General features: G+C 45.9%; 1 protein-coding gene and 1 pseudogene across 1 annotated transcript in view; both read right to left on the bottom strand.

Annotated features, from left to right (window-relative positions):
* Nucleotides 1-8,348, bottom strand: part of LPGAT1 (lysophosphatidylglycerol acyltransferase 1) — a 72,071-nt gene extending 63,723 nt beyond the window's left edge. The window contains exon 1 of the mRNA XM_054711391.1: nt 8,245-8,348. The gene's annotated coding sequence lies outside the window, so the exon portion shown is untranslated. The remainder of the gene's footprint in view (nt 1-8,244) is intronic.
* On the bottom strand, nt 1,631-24,290 carry LOC103290135 (proteasome subunit alpha type-4-like; annotated as a pseudogene).
* Between the last annotated feature and the right edge of the window lie 454 nt (nt 24,291-24,744).

Raw genomic sequence — 24,744 nt, 5'->3', positions numbered from 1 at the left:
GAAAGGAACACAGGATAATCCACATGAACAATGGAAATAGGTGTGGAGAAGTTATGTGGCTTGTGCATCACAGATTGTGTCAGAAATAGAGCCGTTGTGGTCTTACAGTGTGAACAACTCCTCGTGGTTTGCCCAAGACTTTTATCATTTTAGCATTCAAAGTTCCACATCCCAGGAAACTCCTCAGTCCTGTCAGTGGTTAGTGGCCCTCTGTGGTCCCCATGCAGTCCCTTAGCCAGCTTGCAGTGGTCCAGCCTCTCTACCCACCACACCTTTTCTGTGCTACACCTGCTCCCTGATCACCTGATACACCCGAGTTAACAAGCCATTCAGGGCCGATAGTGTGTTTAATGTTTCCTCTAAAGCATATTACTTGTGCTTACCCGGGTTAAATTTCTCCCTCTTATCCAAGCCTTCTCGGAGCAGCTTGGCTCTTTCCGTGGCTCTCATCTGCTTAAATCGTATGAGGTTTGAGCAGAAATTTTTCACTCTGCTCCTATTCCAACTGTGTCTTTAAGGTTAATTTGTCATACTGGGGACTGACTCTGTTGCAATGAAAATCATGCCACCTTGCATTTCCTCTGCACCTTGCAGTCAACAAATCTCTCTCTCTCTCTCTCTCTCTCTCTCTCTCTCTCTCTCTCTCTCTACACAACACACACACACACACACACACACACACACATTATTGGATGCTGCATGCTTACAGTAACCCCGTGAGGTAGACGGGCACTTATTAGTTGAAAGAGGTATGAAGAGTAAAGAAAGAATTTCTTTACAAGTGGTTTTCTCTTGAAACGTCTTCAAGAAACATTTAATAAAATATGCTTTCAAATTCTTTGTTTCTCTTAAACTTTGGCTTCAAAGCATCAACTGCAGTGGAGGTCTAAATTATTTGGAATCAGCTGCTGGCAACCACACAATCTTGAAAAACCCAGAGTAGGGCTGGGGGAGGGGGGCGGCGGGGGGGGGGGGGCGGGGGGGTGCGGGGGGGGGGGTGTCCTGGACCAGCTCCTCCTTCCCAGCACAGCCACAGGCAGGCCCTGGAGTGAGTGCCCCATCCTTTGTCATTCCAAAGGCTGGCAAGCCTTCCTTCTCATCCAGAACGTTATTTCTATAAGGAAATGCAAACTTCCAAACATTCTCTTAAAATGTAACCTGATTGTTCATTGGGAACTGTCATTAAAAACACCTCACCCCTTGGTTTCCTATTGTATAGTCTTCTAGACACAAACTCCTATTTTAAGTATTACTATGAATCAAACAAAGCTATGGGCAAAAGAGTGATGCTAAAATACTGCCTCTTAGAGTATGGGATTTTTAAAGTCTAGAGCCATTCAAGTTATACTGATTATATAGTTTAAGTTCTTATATGAAAGTTTGATAAAGTTATGTAACTCTCTGTTACGCTGAATTGAATGACATTCTTCCAAAAATTTAATGGTTTCTCTATTTCAATGTTTCTTTTTCTTTTTTTTCCCTTCACCATTTCCATTCTTTCCTGGTTTTATTCCCCCAAAAAAGGCCGGAGGGGTGGGCGGGGGGAGGGAGGGAGAATGAAAAGGTCCATGAAGAGCAATCATCATTCAACTGGACAGAAATATTGAGAGCCCGATCAGATGGTGCCATCTTACTTTCCCACCATCCAAGTTTTTAAAAAGGCCAGTGCTTTCTCAGTGTGGAAGAGGACAGCTTTCACACGGAAATGGTGCCCAAAAATTTGACTTCTAAAATCCCCCATTTTGTCTTCTATTTTATCCTTTTCTCTTTGTTCTTTTCCTTTCTTCTCGCGTTCGGCCTTAGCTTCTTCTTCCTCATGTTTTTTTTTTGACCAACAGTTCCACTTCCTTCTGTTTGAGAACTCGGATGAACGTCTTTCCATTCTCTCTTGTTAGTGGGCCAATTTCCACTTTTTTGGCAGAAGGTTTGGTAACATCCATGGTCTTCTTGAGGACTTTGATAGCTGAAGCAAGTACTGACACTTCAGAGTCGTTTCTCCTTCTTTGTAGTCTTGTTTAAACATTGACACAGCTGCGGTGCTATTATTTCCGATGCGTGTGGCTTTCCATCCCCCGTAATTTCTGCTGGGGTCGCTTTGATAGAGCTGAGAGCCATGAGGCTTATCCCAGCCAATGTACAGCAGTGAAACACCGAAGGGATTTACAAGGTTAACCTTAAAATCCGAACTGTGTATCACACAGTGCTGTAGCCAACCGCCCACAAGGAACCACTGGCTCCTGATACTGTAATAAATTCCTCTGAGCAATGAGCCTCAGTTCATTACTCAGAACATTAGCATCAGAAGTTATGCTTGCCACACTGCAAGCCATGTCCTCATTGAGTTTATAAATTTCTGGGAGGGGAGGGGGTTGGCGCGGGGAGGGGGAGAGACTTCATCAAGAAGCTTGTGGATGTTACCGTTGCTCTGCTGCAAGCAAAACACCATCATTTGCTAAAATTCCCAAACAGGTGCCTGCATGTGCAATTGCCTCCATGGCATATTCAACTTGGCACAGCGACCTTCTGGTGAAAATATGGCGATCCTGGAGTCATATCTTCAAGACACGTTTTCTGAACTTCAGAGGCCCGGAGAAAAGACACTGGAGTTGAGCTCTATGCGGAGGGTTTCACCCCGCAGGAGGAAACCACCCTCAAGGTTTCTTAAACATGCCTAAGCATAAGAATCATCTCGGGTTCTTTTTAATTTCAGGCTTTAATGTATATAAGAATCTCCCAGAGAGCTGTTTCCAATGTCATTTTTTAAAGAACACAAACCCAGTATTTTATAGAATATCCCTTATTGTAAGTTTAGTGAATTAGATCTGGGTTGTCCATTTTTGGTTCAAATCCTACATAATCGATGTGTCCTTTTCAGAATATCCCCTCTGGAGACATATGCTATCCATTTACTTCTTGGGGGTGCGCTAGACCACACTTTGAGAAATACTTGGCTATTTTGAAAAATATTTGAGCAGGCACTTTCTCTCCCAAGAGTGTCTCAAAAAAGGAAACAAGACTTCTACTATTCTGAATTTTCTGAATGCTGGTTTGTTAAGGGGCTTACCTGTCTATTGTCTAGAAGATCACATGTTAATCACAGCTGCTATTACATTCAAAACCACAGCACACCTTCATGTTTTTTAACTTTAAAATTTTTCCACCTCCACCCTACCCTCCATTTCATTCTTAGTAACTCTGGATCATGACTTTTATTTTGTTGTTAATATAGGTAATCTATGTGACATATCATATGACATAACTAGACCCATCCATGCTCTTGATGGTAGCTTAAGGCTAGTAGAAACAACTTAGTTAATTTCTTGCATCACACATTTTACAATGGTTTATCAGCTTCCTCTTCAACGGTGTGTTTTAAAGTACTCATTTATTCTTCCTTTACCTCTAAAACATACTTATTCATGAACTGTTACCTGGTACTTTACCTTATTTCTTATATTTCCATATAAAATTTCTAGCCTGCTATCTCAGTATAGCTACTTCATTGTTGACTATATAAATCTCCTGGCATTCATTCATTCATTCATTCATTCATTCATTCAAACTACAAATAGTTCTAAGACTAAGAAAGAATAGGATTTGAGTCTTAAAGAAGCTAGCATTTACTGTGTCAGCCACTAATACAGACAGTATGTCATAACACCCCGAGAGGAATATTTTTGTTACCACCATTTTACAGACAAAGAAACAGAATTAAATAACTTACTTGACACCAAACTACTAACAAATGATAGCACTGGGATTTAATCCTAGGTCAAATCACCTCTATATAGACTCTTTTTGGATACCGCCTGTGAAACTGTAATGGTAAAGATAGAGTGACAAAATTAAGTTGACAAATTTCAGAATGCTGAAATTAGGTATGCCTCTCAATACTGAAAGTGAAACATGGGAACAAATAAAAGCAATACAAAACTCTACCCTGTGGGGCCCTGCAGTTTCACAAGAGGTTCTTTTGAAAACTTTGAAAATAAAGTTGAAGTCCCTGTGTTCTCTCCCCCATCCCACCCACCCTCCTGCTTCCTTTTCGATTGTTTACTATTACTGTGTTTTTATACTTTCCCGAAATAATGTCATTAACAATATAAATAAAGACAAATAAATGTAAAAATAGGATGCTATAAGTAAAATGGTGCAACTTGGTACTAGTACTGAGTATGTTTTCAAGATCTAGCATTTCTAATAAACTCTGTCTAATGCACACTGTCTAAAATACATTTCTAATACATTTATTTTGAGGACCACTTAGTATGAATGTACCAAGTGATATACATTTTCACAGTTTACTTATTATGTATTCTTGTAATGAAAAATATTTAGGCTTGTAATGGATTCTTAGGGAAGCTAGGATTGATTGGGAAATGCCTTTAGCTTTGAGATGTACATTATAAATAAAGCCACAAAAGCCAAAGAGGATAAAGGTTGCCCGGAGTTGCCCTAGCCAGTTTGGCTCAGTGAATAGAGCATCAACCTGTGGTCTAAAGGGTCCAGGGTTCAATTCTGGTCAAGGGCACATGCCCGGGTTACGGGGGAAATCCCTAGCAAGGGGCATGCAGGAGGCAGCCGATCAATGGTTCTCATCATTGATGTTCTCTCTCTCCCTCTTCCATCCTCTCTGAAAGCAATAAAAATATACATTTTTTAAAAATGTTGCCTGGAGCTGGCATTTGGTGTTAGGAAGACCCTTTGTATTGAACCTTAAGATCTCAAAACGGGTTGCAAAATTAGACATTATTTATTTCAACAATAACTATGTATTAGGAAGAAGAGACAAATGTCAAAGTGGAAGGTATTAGAGACTAATGCTCTGTGTATTTATTTAACAAACTTTATTTTTCAGATAAGGCTTAAGTTCACACCAAAACCAAGCCAAAGTACAGAAAGTTCCCATACTACCCTTCCCCTCACACATGCACAGCCTCCCGCACGATCAACATCCTGAATCAGAGTGGTACATTTGTTATGATCGATGAATCTAATTGACACATCATTAGACCCCAGTGTTCATAGTTTACATTGGGGTTCATGCTTGGTGGTGTGTATTCTATGGGTTTTGACAAAGGTATAAAGAAAATGTTGAAAAACCACCATTGTAGCTTTATACAGAATAGTTTCATTGCCCTAGAAATCCTCTGTCCTCTGCTTTTTTATTCCTCCCTCTTCCAACCCTGGCAACCACTGATCGTTTTACTGTTTCTACAGTTCTGCCTTTTCCAGAATGTCACACAGTTGGAATCATATCGTATGTGGCCTTTTCAGATTGGCAGATTTCACTTAGTGATTGCATTTAAGTTCTCTCCATGTCTTTTCATGGCTTGATAACTTATTTCTTTTTAGTGCTGAATATATTCCATTGTCAGGATGTACAACAGTTTATTGATTCGCCTACTAAGGGACATCTTCGTTGCTTCCAAGTTTTGGTAATTCTGAATAAAGTTGCTATAAACATCTGTGTGTAGCATTTGATGTGGAAATAAGTTCCCCACTCCTCTGAGTAAATGCCAAGGAGCATGATTGCTTAATTGTATGGTAAGAGTGTGTTTTGTTTTGTAAGAAACTGCCAAACTGTCTTCTAAAGTGGCTGTACCATTCATTTTATATTCTCACCAGCAATGAATGACAGTTCCAGTTGAATTGGTATAATTTTTTTGTTTGTTTGTTAATCCTCACGCAAGGATATTTTTCCATTGATTTTTAGGGAGAGTGGGAGAGGGAAAGACAGAGAAAAACATCAATGTAAGAGAAACACATGGATTGGTTGTCTCCTGCATGAGCCCCCACCAGGGCCCGGGCTGGGAGAAGCCTGCAACCGAGGTACATTCTATTGATTGGAATTGAACCTGGGACCCTTTGTTCTGCAGGCCAACGCTCTATTCACTGAGCCAGACTGGCGAGGGTATGGTATAATTTCTTATTTAAATGTGTGGTAAGATTCCCCACTGAACTCATCTGGGCCTGGTGACTGTTACTGAACAAAAAGTGTTTCCAAGTCACAAGATGTGCTAGGTTTGAATAATGGATTGTGCACCGTGAGTGCTCTAAATTAAAGTAATAATGGCAAAAAGAAAGGACCCAGAAAATTTAAGGGAAAAAAGGTAATTAAAGTAGACTCAACGAGGATTAGAAAAAAGGAAATCCAATGGAATCTTTCCTAGTTGATTTCAGAATTTTAAAAGCATAGATATTCCAAAAAAGGAGGGGTGGAGGAAAAGGCATGTGGAGTCTTTAACGAGGAAATGGTATATATGATGGCATCAAGGACAAACTAAACAAAAACAGAATAAGGCCCTCATAATAACATTAATATAATAACCATGTTCATTCAGCATTTTCTACAAGACAAGCATAATGTTAAATATCATAGCATTAGCATATTTAATCTTCACAACAATACTATGACTTAGGAGCTATTTTCTACCAATTATAAATGAAGAAACTGAGGCTTTGTGACTTTAAATAAATTGTTCAAAGTCATACAAATTTGGGTCTGTCTGACTCGAGAGCTAGAGAATGTGTTTCTACCAAATTCATAGGATCAGTAAGATTTACTATTTAATAACTACCATTGATGTGCCACTTTATAAACTTATCTGTATTTCTCACTACAATCCTGTGAGATAGATTTAAATAATACTTAGGTATTAATAAGGTAACATCACCTTATTAAATATTAATAGTAGCCTTACAACAGTCCTGTGAAGTAGCTATTATAGATATTTATAGGCTATTACCTTATTAATTATTAACAATATCTTGATGGAGAGTTACATTCAAAAGTATAAAAAGCTGATATTGAATTCCCTCAAAAGCAAACCACCTTTAGCATCTTTATTTCTTCTCCTCCCCATCCCTCTTCCCCCCTCCCTTTTCCCCTCTCCCTCCTCCTTCTCCTCCTGGGAGAATGGGCAGTGGGGGAGAGTGGATAGAGTATTGATGTTGAAGCCAGACAGGCCTGACTCGGACAGACTTGGAATCAGATCCCAACACAGTTGGGAAAATAGCAACTAAAAATATATTCTCAGAGACACAGCTGATGCTTTAACTCCTTTGTAAACTTCCTTTTAGTGTGCGGCTTGTTGGGGAGGGAGTGGGGAGGAATCTCAGGCCTCTAACATGAATTAGAGAGGTTAAAAGGCAAAGCATAAAAAGAGTTAACGTAATTCTAAGAAAAAGACCTGAACATTGTTCTTTTCAAATAACAAACCTAAAAACCCAGAAGAATAAGACAGCAATTTCCTTTAGAAAATATGAGTTTCTAGAATTATGGAATATGGCATGGAAGACTCTGGTTATTTTGGCGGGGGAGGGGGATGGGGAGAAGAGACATCCTTCTAATATTAAGCAACTTGTCCTCATTGCTCAAGAGATTGTTTGAAGTTTTAATTTCAAAATTATCCAAACTTGTTGCTTTTTCTCTTACCATTGCCTTCTTTGGACTGCTTTATTATCCATTTGCAGGATTACTAATGACTAGGCAAGGAAAGGGAGAGGACGATGGACTTGTGTCCCAATAGAAGGATGAAATGACTGATTCTAGTTAGTTTCCTAGGTTAGTGGAATGATTCACACACCTATGGTTCGAAGAACACTTGGAGCCAGAATGGAGATTCCCTTGGTTCATTAGGACAATTAGTTTGACTAGAGCAGTGGTCTGCAAACTCATTAGTCAACAGAGCCAAATATCAACAGTACAACGATAGAAATTTCTTTTGAGAGCCAAATTTTAAACTTAAACTTCTTCTAACGCCACTTCTTCAAAATAGACTCGCCCAGGCGATGGTATTTTGTGGAAGAGCCACACTCAAGGGGCCAAAGAGCTGCATGTGGCTCGAGAGCCGCAGTTTGCCACCCTGGCTTATAATATAAAGATTAGAGCACACGCAGCCATACTCATGGGTAACTGGAACACGGGTAGGATAAGGAGAGGACCACAGTTACCAGGGAGTCAGACTGAAAAACCCCTCTTCCACCTTATCCCTCATGCCATCACTCATGCTGTAATCAATGTCCCCAAAAACCTCACCCAAACTCTACACTGGGGCAATTCTGAATGAAAAGGAATCTGTCCTTTTTCACTGCCTCTTAAAGGCACAGTACTTGCCAGCAATCTTGGTTACAGCAATGACAGCAGTAATAATATGGAGCATACAGACACTCTCTATTAAGTGTGCTAAAGGTGTCAATTCATGGAAATGGTCTATGTGATCCTTGGCATAGCCAACTCACCTTGAGGAGCACAGTTCATAGCCAAGTAGTCCTCATCCCCAGCTCTGATAAATTGGCTACAAATTGCAGAGGTGACTTCAAGGTTCAATCCTTTTGAATTCAGGGGGTCTGGAAAACCCCTAAGTTCATCATCTTATCTTAGAGGGTTCCATGACGCTTCCATAGGCAACCTTGATGATGTCATAAAGAGCTGTAAGGTCCACCTCGCCCGTGTTCCATACCCAGAATCAAGAGAGCGGTTTAGTAGCTTTTACCCTGTCAGTCCTGACCTCATTTCCTGCTTCAGTGCCTCCCAGGTGCGTTCCCAGCTTCTGCCTATATCCAGTCCTAGCCGCTCCCCCTCACATCCAGGTTCTGGAGCCCATCCAGATGGAGGCGGGAATTTTGTCTTCTTTTATTCGGGCTGTGATAACAGATAGTATAGACTAGGTAGCTTATAAACAGCAGAAATGTATTCCTCATAGTTCTGGAGGCTGGGAAATCCAAGATCAAGTTGCTGGCAGACTCAGTGTCTGGTGAGAGCCCACTGCCTGCTTCATAGACTGCCATCTTCATTGTGTCCTCAGGTGACGGAAGGGGCAAGGGAGCTCCATGGGGTCTCTTTCATAAGGGCACTAAGACCAATCATGAGGACTCCACTCATAGCCTAATCACTTCCCCAAGGTCCTACCTCCTAATACCATTACATTGGAGGCTAGGATTTCAACATATGGATTTGAGGAGGACACAAACAGTCTGCAAGCAGAGCTCAGTATTTACAGGCTAAGTCTCTCCTTACAACCTCCTCTAATGGGACTGAGAAGTAAGTTTACTCTCTAAGACCTGGAGTCTGGCTCCCCAGTTATGGCTGCTGTGTGCCTATGTGACCTGCCCATTGCCTGGTTTCTGCGCACACCTGGGAGTCAGTATTCCTGAGGAATTCCTGGAGGGTAATTGTATTGACCTGTGAGGCACACCTCTCCTCTGCCTGGTCCCTTCCCCTCTCCCCCCAGTCCCGAATTGTGATCAATTAGCCTGCCCAGGATCTCAGTGCTGAGGCTGAAAACCAAAGCTCAGCACCACTGTTTGAACTAGTTATGTCATGATCAGAATCATGGTCCTCCAGACTTTAGGTTTGGACTACAATTTCAATTTCCTCTTGCTGTGCTCCCTACCTGCATCCTACCTGCCAAGTTTTCTGAAATCTTGATTAACGGAACTAGGCCTTGTGGGCTTTATGCCTGCTCTGCCGAGCTGGGCCTTCATCCAAAGCACTGTGCTGCAGCAACAAACGGCATAGAGGGAGATTTCTCAGAAAGCTTGCTCAGGGCCCCTGTGAATGCTGGGAGGTGTACGGTATTATAGGTGGAAAGAGAAAGCTAGGTTGTTATCAAAAAGAATTTTTGCTGGGAAATTGTCTACAGTGATCTCAAAAGAAAGGAATATGAATCTCCAAGTCACCAATACTTTGTTATGTTTTCTTTCCTCATTCTAAATGAATATTCAGTTCATAACACATTTTGTAACATACACTACTTTTCTAAAAGAAAGACCCCCAAATTTTATAAGCTTCATGCCCCACAAAACCTGGATCTGCCCCAGGGAAGACCCATGCCCAAAGCCCCAACTCCAGAAACTATTATTTCACTGATCTGGGGCAGTACCAGGTGTACCAGTTAATAGTGCGGATTTTTTTCAATAGATGGAGTTACACATATGTTGATATACTGGTATGTCTCAGCTGAGGTCAATTTCTGCCCCTACTGGATATTAAGCAATGTCTGGAAACAACTTTGGTTATAACTGAGAGTGGAGAAAGAGATATGTTATTGGCCTCTAATGGATAAAGGCCAGGGGTGCTGCTAGATATCTTACAATGCATAGAACAACCTTCAACAACAACAAAAAAATTATGTCAAAAACATCAATAGTGTCACAGATGAGAAATCCTGATCTAGGATGGGAACTCCAAGCATCAGCATTTTTCAAAATCTTCCCAATTAATTTGAATACACACATAAGGTTGAGAACAACAGTTCTAAAGATAACAGCAGCTAGAGAGAAACCAAGATGGCGGCATAGGCGAAACACCTAACCTGCAGCCGGGCACAACAATTTCAAAGGCACAACTAGAGGTCAGAACGGACATCGTCCAGAACCACAGGAGAGCTGGCGGACTGAAATGCCCACAGCTGGGGGGAAGGAGAAGGCCACGGGGACAATCGGGGGAGCCGTAAAAGCCTGAGGTATGGAGAAACTGGCGGAGACACGAGCACGCGCGCCTGCGGGGAGGATGGAGCCTGAGAGGAAGGGGCGGCTGACGGCCTGGCCGGCGTTCACTGGCAGGAAGGAGATAAAGGCTCCGGAGTGCGCTAAGCGCCGGCTCCGACTGCACTGAGCGCCAGTTCCGGGCGAAACCCTGGGAAGCCAGGCGCAGGCGGGGGGAATGAATCTGGGCTGTGGGCGCAGGCACAGAGGAGCGGGGGAAGGCAGAGCTCCAGAGGCGCGCACGGGAAGGGGCGCAAAGGACGGACTGTTGCCTGCGCCACTGAACTGCCCTAGCGGGAAGGAGACATAAGCTCAGGACCATGCTGAACCCCAGTTCCGACTGCACTGAACCCCAGTTCCGGGCGAAACCCTGGGAAGCCAGGCGCACGCTGGGGGAATGAATTTGGGCTGTGGTGGCGGAGGCACAGAGAAGCGGCGGTTCCAGACGCGCGCACTGGAAGGTGCGCAGAGGACGGACTTTTGCCTGCGCCACTGGGTGGCCCTGCTGGGAAGGAGACAGGGACGCCAGACTGCGCTGAGACCCAGTTCCAACTGCACTGAAACCCAGTTCCAGGCAAGAATCTGGGAGTCCAGATTCATTAGGGGAGGGACTGGACTGTTTGGCAGTGGGCGAAACTCCAGGGCGCGTTTCTCTCAGAGGTGTTTGCAAGGAATACAGAGGGACACAGACACAGGAGCCTCATAGGGCGGGGCTGACAGGAAGCTAAGGTTGTAGGCTCCACCCTGTAGCTCCGCCCCAGCCAAGCTGAGCAGAAGCTTTTTCCTGCTGAGTGCCTCAGGTAGTGGCTGACCCACACTGCATTGGAGACCCAGAAACGAGGGCATCTAGTGGTTGGTGGGAGATGACACCAGATTTCAATCACTTGCATAAGGGAGGCATTCTAGAGGCAGACTCAGTGAGCGCCAAGGCATTGCTGCATCAAGACCTGGCCCACAAACATGTCTCCTGCACAGCAACTCTTCCTATATGGACAAATAGGGTCCTCACAGCCAATTGGCCTGGAGGACAATTCCTCCCAGTGACACCAACAACAATCAAGACTTAACTGTACAAAGGAGGACCAAGATGGAGACATAGGGCGGCAGCCTGATCGTTGCCTACCACAACAATATTGAGACTACGACGGGAGAGCAGAGCAGACACCAGCCAGAAAGACCGGGGGGCTGGCTGAGCAGATGCTCTACAACTAGAATAAAAGAGAGGGGTACGCAGGATGATGCTGATGCCGGTGACCCAAAGTCCACACTTTAAGAACTATGGCTCAGGCGACACAATGGTGTCCAGGAACGTGCTCGGCGCAGTTCCCCCAGCGGTCTCCGGCTGAGGGGACGGCTCCACTCGCTGCCGAGCACGGACAGACGAGCCCCTGGGAGACATGGGGTGGGAGACTCGTGCTTGCTGACCTCTGAGTCCTTCAAGAATCTCAATGCCCCGAAGTGGCCAGGTGCGCACGCTCGGCGACCGGCCACCGTTGCAGACCCAAGGGCCGACGCAGCGACACCGGACCAGCCCGCCGCCGCGCACCGGGCACACCGGAGCCTTGCTGAGCCCGCCGCCCAACGAGTTCTGCGGCAGCCGCCCTGGAGCTCTGAGAAAATGACCGAAGGAATTGCTGAGAGGGAATTGACCAACAGGAATTGGGATCAAGAAGACGAAACCCCGCTGAGACCCGAGTCCAGGCGAGCCTGCGAGCCTCTGGGCTCAGATGTGGTCACACGCCTCTGGGTCTAGGTGAGGCCTCACGCCCCTGGGTTTGGGTGAGGCCACGCGCCCCTGGGTCCAGGTGAAGCTGGATTCCGGGTTCGGGTGAGGCCATGTGCCCCTGGGTCCGGGCGAATCTGAACCCTGGGTCCGGGTGAGGCCGTGGGCCCCTGGATCCGGGTAAGGCTGGGTCCCGAGTACGGGTGAGGCCGTGAGCCCCTGGATCCGGGTAAGACCACGCGACCAGGGGTCTGAGAGAGGTAACGCGCCCCTGGGTCCGGGTGGCTTCGTGCACCTAGGTCCAGGTGAGGCCACGTGCCCCTGGGTCTGAGAGAGGCCACGCACCCCTAGGTCCGGGCGAGACCATGTGTCCCCGGATCCGGGTGGGGCCTCGTGCACCTAGGCCCGGGTGGGGCCGCGTGCCCCTGGGTCTGGGGGAGGCCAGGCGTCCCTGGGTCCGGGTGAGACCGTGTGTCCCTGGATCCGGGTGAGGCCTCGTGCGCCTAGGCCCGGGTGAGGCCACGTGCCCCTGGGTCTGGGGGAGGCCAGGCGTCCCTGGGTCCGGGTGAGACCGTGTGTCCCTGGATCCGGATGAGGCCTCGTGCACCTAGGCCCGGGTGAGCCCAAGTGGCCCTGGGTATGGGAGAGGCCAAGCGTCCCTCGGTCCGGGTGAGACCATGTGTCTCTGGATCCGGATGAGGCCTCGTGCACCTAGGCCCGGGTGAGCCCAAGTGGCCCTGGGTCTGGGAGAGGCCAAGCGTCCCTGGGTCCGGGTGAGACCATGTGTCCCTGGATCCGGGTGAGGCCTCGTGCACCTAGGCCCGGGTGAGCCCAAGTGGCCCTGGGTCTGGGAGAGGCCAAGCATCCCTGGGTCCAGGTGAGACCATGTGTCCCAGGATCCGGGTGAGGCCGCGTGCACCTAGGCCCGGGTGAGCCCAAGTGGCCCTGGGTCTGGGAGAGGCCAAGCGTCCCTGGGTCCGGGTGAGACCATGTGTCCCTGGATCCGGGTGAGGCCTCGTGCACCTAGGCCCGGGTGAGCCCAAGTGGCCCTGGGTCTGGGAGAGGCCAAGCATCCCTGGGTCCGGGTGAGACCATGTGTCCCTGGATCCGGGTGAGGCCGCGTGCACCTAGGCCCGGGTGAGCCCAAGTGGCCCTGGGTATGGGAGAGGCCAAGCGTCCCTGGGTCCGGGTGAGACCATGTGTCCCTGGATCCGGGTGAGGCCTCGTACACCTAGGCCCGGGTGAGCCCAAGAGGCCCTGGGTCTGGGAGAGGCCAAGCGTCCCTGGGTCCGGGTGCGACCATGTGTCCCTGGATCCGGATGAGGCCTCGTGCACCTAGGCCCGGGTGAGGCCACGTGCCCCTGGGTCTGGGAGAGGCCAAGCGTCCCTGGGTACGGGTGAAGCCAGATCCTGGGTCCGGGTGAGGCCGTGCGCCCCTGGATCCATCCGGGTGAGGCTGGGTCCCAGGCCCGGGTGAGACCACGCGCCCCTTGGGTAGGGGTGAGGCCACGTGCCCCTTAGTCTGGGTGACGCCGTGCCCCTGGGTTCGGCCGAGACCAAACCAGAGGGAGTCGGACCTCCATTACCACCATTTGTCCACCATCCAGAGCTGAGGGGTCAGTGCTGACATGTACACATAAGGAACTACTGGACATTGAAATTGGGTCTCAAAAGAACTGTTGGTCCAGGGGGAAGCTCGCTACAGATTGATTCATTTGCCTGTCAGCATAACTATTATTGCTCGTCTCACATTCAGTTCTTATTAGTATATATCTAGTGACATGATCTCGCTCATCTAGGGGAAATGATGAACAACATAGACTGAGGAACAAGAACAGAACCAGAAGCAAGGAGGCATCGATTGGACTATCGGGCCTCAGAGGGAGGATAGGGGAGGGTAAGGGGAGGGTGGGGGGAGAGGGAGAGTTCAACTAAAGGACCTGTATGCATGCATATAAGCCTATCCAACGGTTAAGTTCAACAGGGGATTGGGGCTTGCGTGGGGAGTGGGGTGGGATGGGAATGGGGGGATGAGGACAAATATGTGACACCTTAATCAATAAAGAAATTAAAAAAAAAAAAAAAAAGATAACAGCAGCTAACTTTTGTGACTGAATGTTTACTGTGTGCCGGACTCTGTTCTAAATGAATTAGCTCATTTAGTCTTTGGAATAAGCTTATGAGATAAGCACTCTAATTGTTCCCATTTTGCAGATGAGGAAACTGAGGTACAAAATATTAAGAAACATATCCTGGGATTCAACCCTAGACAGCTGGGCTCCAAAGCCTGAGCTGTTAACTAGTATTGCACACCTGAAAGTTTTATCCAGAAATGGTGGACCCACGTTTGGTTATGAGTTCTAAAATAAAAGTGCTTTGGCCCATTAGACTGTAACTAAGTAATAGTAACTATTGCTATCACCACCATCTCCAGAGAATGGGCTGTGTGACAGTGTACCTTACAGATGGCTGTCATTTAAAAAAAAGAATTTTTAAAAATTTATTTTGAGGGATAGAGGAAGGGAAAGAAGAAACATCGATGTGATAGAGAAAATCTATGGGCTGCCTCCTGCAGGTCCCCCACTGGGGATTAAGCCTGCAACCTGGGCATGTGCCCTGACCGAGAATTGAACCTGCAATCCTTCAGTGCATGGGACAACACCCAACCATTGAGTCACACCAGCCAGGGCAGATTGAAAGCCGTGCCAAGCAGCTGTCAAAAAATGCTGACTAACCAGACTGGGGGAAAGTACTGCCAAATGAGTGGAATGTAAACAAGTTCTGTGGCAAAATGGGAAAAATATAAAACCTGAAATGACTCTTTATTCACTGTTACAAAATGCTCAAGAAAGTAGCCGTACATTTGCACTTCTTGGTACAAATTCACAAAACCTAGATGAAGAGGCCAGTTTCTGCCTTTAGGGCGGGAATGTAGTGGGAATAAGACAAAGACATGAGTATTTCTACAATAAAATAGGCCACAGAAAGAGGCACAGTAAAGGGCTATTGCTAGCTTGGAAGAGAACTTCAAGCCCTTCTAGTACATGAGAACCACAACTATGGCCAACTCCTTGGTTTCAGCCTGGTAAGACCATGAGCAGAGAACCCAGTTGTGCCATACTTGGACTTCGGATTTACAGAAACTGTGAGATAATAAAATTGTGTTGTTTTGAACTGCTAAGTTTGTGGTAATTTTTTACACACCAATAGAAAGTGAATACAAAGAATTACCATGGTTGGTTTTGGAATGCGACTAGTAAACCAAGCTTACATTCCTGGGATAAACCCCGTTTAGTCATGTTGTATTATCCTTTGACATAGTGTTAGATTTGGTTTGCTGACATTTTGGTCAAAATTGTTTATATATGTTCATGAGGGACATGGCTTGAAGTGAACATGAGAACAAATTTGAAGGAGAAAGAAATGGAAGTAAGGTGAGAAAGGAAGACAGTACAGTTGAGAGGACAACCTAAGTGGAGGTGGGGAAATGTCAGAGTAGCTTTGGGAAACAACCCAGAGTTTAATGTGGCTGAATAGCCACACATAGGAAGTCACATGGGAAGTCAAGTGGTGGGGAATGTGGCTGGAAAACTAAGGAGTAGAATGCACCTTCCACTTGGGAGATGAATTCACTGAAAGTTGATGAGGGGCATAGCCAATGAGCAAGCCAGAAGCCCTGTGTAGTTCAGGGGTCCTCAAACTTTTTAAACGGGGGGCCAGTTCACTGTCCCTCAGACCGTTGGAGGGCCGGACTATAGTTTAAAAAAAACTATGAACAAATTCCTACGCACACTGCACATATCTTATTTTGAAGTAAAAAAACAAAACGGCGAAAACACCCGCATGTGGCCGGCGGGCCGTAGTTTGAGGACGCCTGGTGTAGTGTGATGTGCACCAAGCAGAGCCAGGAGGACAGCAGGGAGGCCCTGGCAGCTGTCTGGTTAGAAGTCACTAGGGCCTGAACCTGACCACGGTAAGGGGGAGGAGAGGAAGCAAGAGATGGAAGAGGAGATCTAGCCCTGAGCACTCAGTTTGGATGTTAGACAGGCTCTGCTCCCTCTTTAGACACCTAAGGACACCAACAGAGCTAATTCCATCATCTGGTGATTGGAACCAACCAAGGAAGGCAAGTCTGAGAGCTGCTGAGCAGCTATAGGTCCAGCTCCCTGTGTTCCTGCTGGATCCAGGCCTGGCTGGTTGACCCCAGAGAGCAGTTATTACAGTTATTATCAGTGGCCCTGGAGGCCCACTCCAGAAGGCCTCTGAGAAACTGGCTTGAGTCTGCTGTCCACGCTAGGATGGGAGATGGGTCAACTTTATACAGTCATTGTTCTAAGACCCCCAAAGGATAGTACTAAACTCTATACTAGTTTTTTTTCCTATACATATCTACCTATGATAAAGCTTAATTTATAAATTGGGCACCGTAAGAGGTTAACAACAGTAACTAATAATAAAGTAGAACAATTATAGTAATATACTGTAATAAACGTTATATAAATGAGGCATGATTAAGTAAAATATGGGTTACTTGAACACAAGCACGGTGATATGTCAAACTGATAGCTACTAAGTGACTAACAGGGGTGTGGCGCATCAATGCGGAGATGCTGGACAAGGGGACGATTCACATCATGGGAGGGACGGAGCAGGATGGCACGGGATTTCATCACACTACTCAGAACGGCGCACACTTTAAAACCTACGAATTGTTTATTTCTGGAATTTCCCAGTTCACACTTTCGGATCCTGGTTGACCGTGGGTTACTGAAACTGCAGAAAACAAAACTGCAGATAAGGCGTGACACCAGTAGATGAAACATGGGAGAAGGGGGCAGGGTGGGGGGCTCAGGCAGAAGGATTGTGCTGGTTCAGTAAGGACTTGAAGCATCTCTCTTGGGCTTGGAGTCCCAATGCAGGACCAGAAGCAGAAGCTGATAGGAAGGACCTCCCTGAAGGGAGCCATCCCCAGGCCTGAAGCTTATCCAACCTCAGAGGCGGAAGGCGACCGAGGAGCATGTTGGACATTGTTCTTTTTTTTTTTTTTAATATATTTTTTATTGGTTTTAGAGAAAGAGGGAGAGAGAGAGAGAGAAACATCAATGATGAGAGAGAATCACGGATTGGCTGCCTCCTGCACGCCCCACACTGGGGATCGAGCCCGCAACCCGGGCATGTGCCCTGACCGGGAATCTAACCGGGACCTCCTGGTTCGTAGGTCGACGCTCAACCACTGAGCCACGTCGGCCGGCTGGACATTATTCTTGATCCTTCGCTGCATGCAAGCTCCCTAGGACACCCCATGCTTGTGAGTACTCAGGGCAGTCACCCCAGAGTGTCCTCCAGGGAACTGCCCTCTAAATGCATACTCTCTCCAAGAGGATAGCTTTTGCTTTCACCGCAGAGGTGGTTTCCAATAATGAAATGCCAGCATTAGCCAGGAGTGGGTAAGTACATTAACTTATCTGAGCATGTCCTGAAGGGCACAGATATCCGTAGGGAAGGATCAAATAATGGGCTGGGAGGGAGTGATGAGGAGAGGTGAGAACACACTCTGAGATGCTGAGCCAAAGAAGTGGCGATGGGCGTGCGGGTGTGAGGGCACTGGGGTGACACTTGCAACAAAGTGAGACTCCAATTCCCAGTTTTGTTCAGTGGCTCTTGGCATAGAAGGGCATAGCAAATAAAGATCATTGAGTAAGACCAATCTCTGTATTTTTACAGGCAGGAAAAAGAGGCCCTATCTGCAATAGGGCTAAAGTGCTTTGCCTTATTTGTTTAATTGTGTTGGAGTTTGCAAATTTATGCAAAGCACTGGGAGGGAAACCATTTTTCAGTTTCTGAACAGCAGCTTTTTGCCTTGCCTGAAGATGGAGAATTTCAAGGGGAGTAACTGAACAGAATTATAAAATGGGAAAAGGGACGTGTTACTCTTTGGGGGGTAAATCCATGGAAAATCCCTCCCATGAATTTCCCTCCACAGCAAGTAGCTGTTTTGTTCAAGTTCACTTTTCCTCCTAGTGGGGAAGCCTGCGTCCAGTGACATTCAGTAGCTTGTACAATGGCACATCTCCCTTGCCTCAGTTCGGGACACCTCTGAAGGGTCATCTCAGCCTCAGAGCTCCCTGTGGATTGGCTCTTTTATTGCATTACAGTTCAACTCCCACCTCTGCCCAGTCCTGGTTTTCTCAGTCCCATACAGGTGCTCTTGAGGACACTTCCCAGTAAACTGCTTGCTCCCATATCTCTACTTCAGACCCAGGGAACCTCACCTACAACACCTGCATGAGACTGGAAGCTTATCGAGGACTAGCTGTCACGTTCGTTGTATCTACTTACCCCTTTTGTCCTGCCCCACTCCCCTCGTACTCAGCACAGTGCTGAACAGAGTAAAACCTTCACAAATTTTTTAAAAAAATATATTGAATTGATTTTAGAGAGAAAGGGAGAGGGAGGAGAGATAGAAACATCAATGATGAGAGAGAATCATTGATTGGCTGCCTCTTGCATGCCCCCTACTGGGGATGGAGCCCGCAAGCCGGGCATGTGCCCTTGGCCAGAATCGAACCTGGGACCCCTCAGTCCGCAGGCTGACGCTGTATCCACTGAGCCAAACCAGCCAGGGCTCCACAAATTTCTGATGGCTGGGAAACAGACGATGACTTGGACAAAGACTATCTATTCTCCTTTTCCCTTTACCTCCATAGTAAACACTGAATATCTTCTTGTCTCTAATATGCAAAATATTTACAGAATTTACGGAGAATACAAAATACACAGTGTAGGGAATTACTTGTGTAAAGTGTTTCCTGGGGAAATTCGTTTTTCAAGACCTGGAGAATGTTTATTTTTAAAACAGGAAGTACACTTTGATCACTTTAATCTTTCTGCTTCAGGTGAGGAGGTCTCACGGGAGTCAAGAGGGCATCCTATACATCTGTTTTGTCTCAGGCACCTGGTAAAATGTTCACTGCTGAAGACGAGTCCACGACTTATGCCAATGACTGCAGGCATTCTAGAAAGATCCTCTTAACTAAAATCTTCCCTGGTTTAGCTCAATGGTAATTTCGGCTAAGTGATTTCCAGGAAACGTCCCCAGCAAGAGGTTGCAAGGTTTGGTCCCAGGTCCCCAGGTGGGCTGGCATTTACTCCCCCAATGGCTTTCTGCTCTGCTTCATTAGCCTCGTGGTCCCGTCACCACCCTCTTCCCGGGAGAAGCCAGAGTCCACTTGTTTGAACTGGATTAAAGATTGCAGGCATACCTCGGTGATATTTTGGATTTGGTTCCAGATCACCACAATAAAGTGAGTCGCATGAATTTTTTTGGTTTTCTAGTACATGTAAAAGTTATATTTACCCTATCCTGCAGTCTATGAAGTATGCAATAGCATCATATCTAAAAAAAAAAGTACATGCCTTAATTAAAAAAGACTTTATTGCTAAAAATGCTAACTATAATCTGAGCCTTTGGCATGTCATAATCTTTCTGCTGGTGGAGTGGAGGCTCTTAACTTCAATTTGTAAAAAAAAAGAAAAAAAAAGAAAGAAAGAAAAAGAAAAGGAAAAAAAGGCAATATCTGCAAAGTGCAATAAAGCATAGCACAATAAAATGAGGTATGCCTGTACACAGATCCAGGAGGTTAAGGTTCTTCATTGGACTAATATTCATTTTTGTATCCTCAGGATATAGCACAGGGTCTGGTTCAAAAATGTGTGAATGAATGCATGAACATCAACAAAGGATGACTATTGCTCCCTGGGAAAGTAAAAGCCCAAAGGGGGTTAGTCTGGCAAGCCGATGCCTTTCCTCATTCTTTGCAGATGAGAAGGATCAGCCTGAGATCCTTAATTCTTCACTCGGAGAACAATGCCCTTTATAGATTTTCTTTATTGTACTTTTCCTCTTTAAATGCTAACAGCAACACCATGCTTCCCCAGGGCAGAGAATTCTTATCCTAAATCACTCTATTAAGTTTGAGCTACACCCTGGCACTACTTCCTGGTCACACAGGGCTCTCCCATTCCCAAGTGGGCCCTGCCTCCCCCTCGGGCATTTGTTGCCCATCAAAAACCTCCTAGGAACGTCAGATAGCTTCATCTCAGCCGTCTCAGCTGACAAAGGCCCCTCAGTTCTCTCTCTTCTAACTGAAATTTCTAGGTTGACAGCCCCCACCCACCCCTTACCCAGCCCCAGGGGGACTCATTCTGTATTTAATGATGTTAATATGTTCATTAGGGTGAGACTTCTGTTTTGTATATCCAGGAGCCTTTTATTTTTTTATTTTTAAAATCACTTTGAATACATCTGTTCTGATTTATTGATTTTTAGTTTTATTTCCTTTATTTCAAATCCATGAGGCCCTCCTCACGGTTTGCCTCACTGTCCACTTGTTTCCTATGGGGCCCCTAAAACAGCATGTGAGGATGGCCTTTCTTTTGAGTCTCAATACTGTTTTGTTGACTGTTCCTGGGCATAGCCTAGGCTACAAGGTCAGTACCCCCTAGTGAGCCACTTCTTTTTTTCTTCCAAATTTTATTATTTCCCCGGCTTTATGAAGATGTGACTGACATGTAACATTCTATAGATAAGGTATACAATGTGGTGATTTTGTACAGTAAATATTGTGAAACTATTACCACAATAGGATTAGTTAGCATACCACCACCTCACGTAACTATCATTGTGTTACTGTTGTGGTAAGAACACTAAAGATTTACTGTTAGCAACTCCCAGCTGCATAGTACAGTATTGTTAAACTATAGTCACCACGCTGTACATTAGATTCCCAGAACTTACTCTTCTCATAACTGGACGTTTGTACCCTTGGCAGACAAGAAGCATTTTGTTTCCCTCCCCTCCCCACCCCCAGCCCCTGGCAATTACCATTTTACTCTCTGTTTCTATGAGTTTGGCTTCTTTAGATTGCACACATAAGTGAGAACATATATCATTTGCTTTTCTCTTTCGGACTTATTTCACTTAGCGTAATGCTCACAAGTCTCATCCAGTATATCACAAATGGGAGGATTTCCCTCTCTGCGATGGCTTAATAATAAATACTTCATTGTATATGTCCACCACATCTTTTTGTCCATCCATAGAGGAGCACGTAGGTTGTTTCCATATCTTGGCTAATCTATATATATAAAAGCCTAAGCAACCATTCAACCATTCGACCATTCGACCGTTAGACCAGTAACTATGACGTGCACTGACCACCAGGTGGCAGATGCTTAATACACAGGCATGGAAACATGGAACAGACTGATGAATCTCAGAAGGAAGGGAGGAGCGGGGAGGGCAGGAAGAGATTAACCAAAGATCTTATATGCATACTAGACTCCCAGTGCATGGATTCTTGCACCACAGGGGTCCCTTGGCCTGCACTGCAGGGATCAAGCTGAAACTGGCATTCTGACATCCCCTGAGGGGTGCCAGATTACAAGAGGGCACAGGTCAGGCCGAGGGACTCCACCGGTGCTTGAATTCGTGCACCAGGCCTCTAGTGTGATTATAATGGTGCAATAAACATGGTGGTGCAGACATCTCTTTGAGAGCGTGACTTCATCTTTTCCAGGTATATACCCAGAAGTGAGATTGCTGGACCCGATCGTTCTACTTTCAGTTTTTTAAAGACCTGCCATACCGTTTCCATCGTGTTTGTACCAGTTTACCTTCCCACCGACAGGGCGCAAGGGTTCCCTTTTCTTCCCAGCCTCACTAGCACTCTTATTTTAGTGAGCCACTTCTGATCCACCTTCTCCCTGTGCCCTTCCCATGCTCCCCAGTTACTGGCTCACTCAGCAATCAAGAACGGAGTGCCCGCCAAGGATGAGGCTCAGAGCCACCTCCTTGGGATACAGGACACAAACATCTTGGCGGTCCCTCCCTTCCAGGACCCACAGTGAGGGAGACAGATGCTTGTTGGGTCTTGAAGGATCAGTAGGCAATAGCCGGATGAAGATGAGAGGATACAAATACGCATTTATGATTCATCCAACAAGTGTATAGAGGACTTTCGGGGTGCCGGGCAAAGTTCTGGGTGCTAGGGAGACAGCAGTAAACAAAAACCACAAGCTCCCCCTCATGAAGCTTTACTTCCAGTGGGAAGAAGCGGACAATAAGCAAAATAAGTGAGTAAAATGTATAGGGTGTTAGAAGGTGATAAGTGCTATGTAGGGAGAAACAAATCAAGGAAAGTGATTCAATGTGCCCGTGTGGGAGGGGGTGGCTTTTAGAGTACAGTAGTTTTAAATATGGTAGCCAGGAACTGCTACAATATTAATACCAATCTTCGCTGTAGCTTTAAGCTGTTAGCAAAGTGCTTTACATCTATCAGTTCATTTAATTCCTAAAACTATCCCGTGAGAAGGTAGGAAAAAGTAGTCTCCTGGGCTCTTTGCTCTCTGAATTTATTAGTTTGCTAGTAAAAAGACCACTTACTTAGTGGTTTAAAGAAAAGAATTGTATGGTCTCCTGGTTCTGGAAGCTGGGAGGCCCGGGTCAAGCTGTCAGAGGGTTGGATGACTCCTCCTGAGGGCAGTGAGGGAAGCGTCTGTTTCAAACCTCCCTCCTTCGCTTGTAGGTGGCCATCTCCACCCAGTGTCTTTTCTCTACTTGTCTGTCTCTGTGTCCAAATTTCCCCTTCTTATGACACCAGTCGCATGGATTAGGGCCCATCCTAATGACCTCATTTTAACTTGACTACCTCTTTAAAGCCCCTATCTCCAAATAAGGCCACATTCTGAGGTACTGGGGGTTAGGACTTCCACTTATGAATTGGGCCAGGTGGGGAGGTGGGGGGCCACAGTTCAACCCATAACACTCCCCGAGTCACTGAATTTTAGGTTGCATAACCAAATCACACGTGTAGCTGGTGCTGGCTGACTCTGTGGGGCTAGAAACACTCATAGTTCATAAACCCAACCCACCTAGGATAATGCATCCAGGAATGAACGCTGCTAGCACCCCCCGGCCTCCCCTAGGTCCCCCCCCCCCCCGCTCGCCAATGTCTTATTTTCCTCATCAATAAACCCAACCCACCTAGGATAATGTATCCAGCAATGAACGAGCTTTACATGAAGACCTGACTCACTGAAAAGTCAAATCTTGGTGTGTTTTTTAAATAACCCAGGCCCAGCCATGGTGTCTCAGTGGTTGAGTGTCGACCGATGGACCTGGAAGTCACAGTTTGATTGTCGATCAGGGCATATACCTGGGGCGTGCAGGAGGCAGCCAATCAATGATTCTCTGTCATCATTGCTATTTAAAAAAAAAAAATTTATATATATATATATATATATATATATATATATATATATATTTCATTGATTTTTACAGACAGGAAGGGAGAGGGACAGAGAGTCAGAAACATCGATGAGAGAGAAACATCGATCAGCTGCCTCCTGCACACCCCCCACTAGGGATGTGCCTGCAACCAAGATACATGCCCTTGACCGAATCGAACCTGGGACCCCTCAGTCTGCAGGCCGACGCTCCATCCACTTAGCCAAACCAGGCAGAGCATCATTGCTATTTTTACCTCTCTCTCCCTCTTCTTTCCTCTCTGAAAGCAATAAAAATATAGTTAAAAATAAAAAATTAAAATAAATAACAAAGAACCCAGAAGATAGAGATTGAATTTGACTTTGATCCCAGGATCAGTCATCTCTAAGTAACCCCGAATAGTCCTGTGGTTTCATTTTAAGATAAATCAAGGCCTGGACCAACTATTAAAGCAATAACTGAGAAAGTGAGTAGAAAGCACAAGAGAGAAAGGATACACTAGGAGGGATGTGAACCCAAGGAGAGGGAAGGAGAGTACTGAGGAAATAAGAGAAAAAAAAGGGGTCAGAGAACTGCAAACTACCTCTGGTCACCTCAGCAATTGCACCTTCTGGCTAGATACACGTAACATATGCAAATGTGTTTTGAAAGGTTAAAAGTGTTACACAATTGTAGTGTTGTTTCCTAAGGTAGAAGGCCTTGTACCTTTTGGAAACTGGTACTGCTGGGTTTTCTAGCTACAAATAAAGTTTCATAATTCTTCTGTGAGTCAGCAGCATCCATCGTCATTGCGTTGAGGGGGTTGCTTTTTTAAATTAGCGAGTGTGAAAAATGTCCCAGTCACACTGACCTCCATGCTAATCTAACTGGGAGTGCCCGGTTGGAATGCTGCACTTTCTCCTGAGGTCCAGGCAAACTCTCGTTATAGAAGGCAAGAGAGTTGGAACACATGTCCCTGGCTCTCAGTTCTCATCTGTCACTCCTGCCTTGGTCTAAGGCCCCTGCAGATAACGATGCAGCTGTGTTCCAGAGCCTTCCCACCAAAGCTGGAGAACCGAACTCAAGCTTACCCCTTGGGTAGCTTATTTCCAAAAGCTACCCAAGGCTCACCTGACAGATCTCAAACTGAGCCAATAAAGCAAGTCTTCCCTTCAGTCTTTTGGGACAAATTACTTACAACTCCATACATTCCCACGTTTATGTACATTTAAGACTTACTAATAGCTTGTTAAGTGAATTACTA

This window comes from Eptesicus fuscus, chromosome 22, assembly GCF_027574615.1.
Source record: "Eptesicus fuscus isolate TK198812 chromosome 22, DD_ASM_mEF_20220401, whole genome shotgun sequence".
Classification (NCBI taxonomy): Eukaryota; Metazoa; Chordata; class Mammalia; order Chiroptera; family Vespertilionidae; genus Eptesicus; species Eptesicus fuscus.
This window is presented reverse-complemented; position numbering and strand designations above follow the sequence as displayed.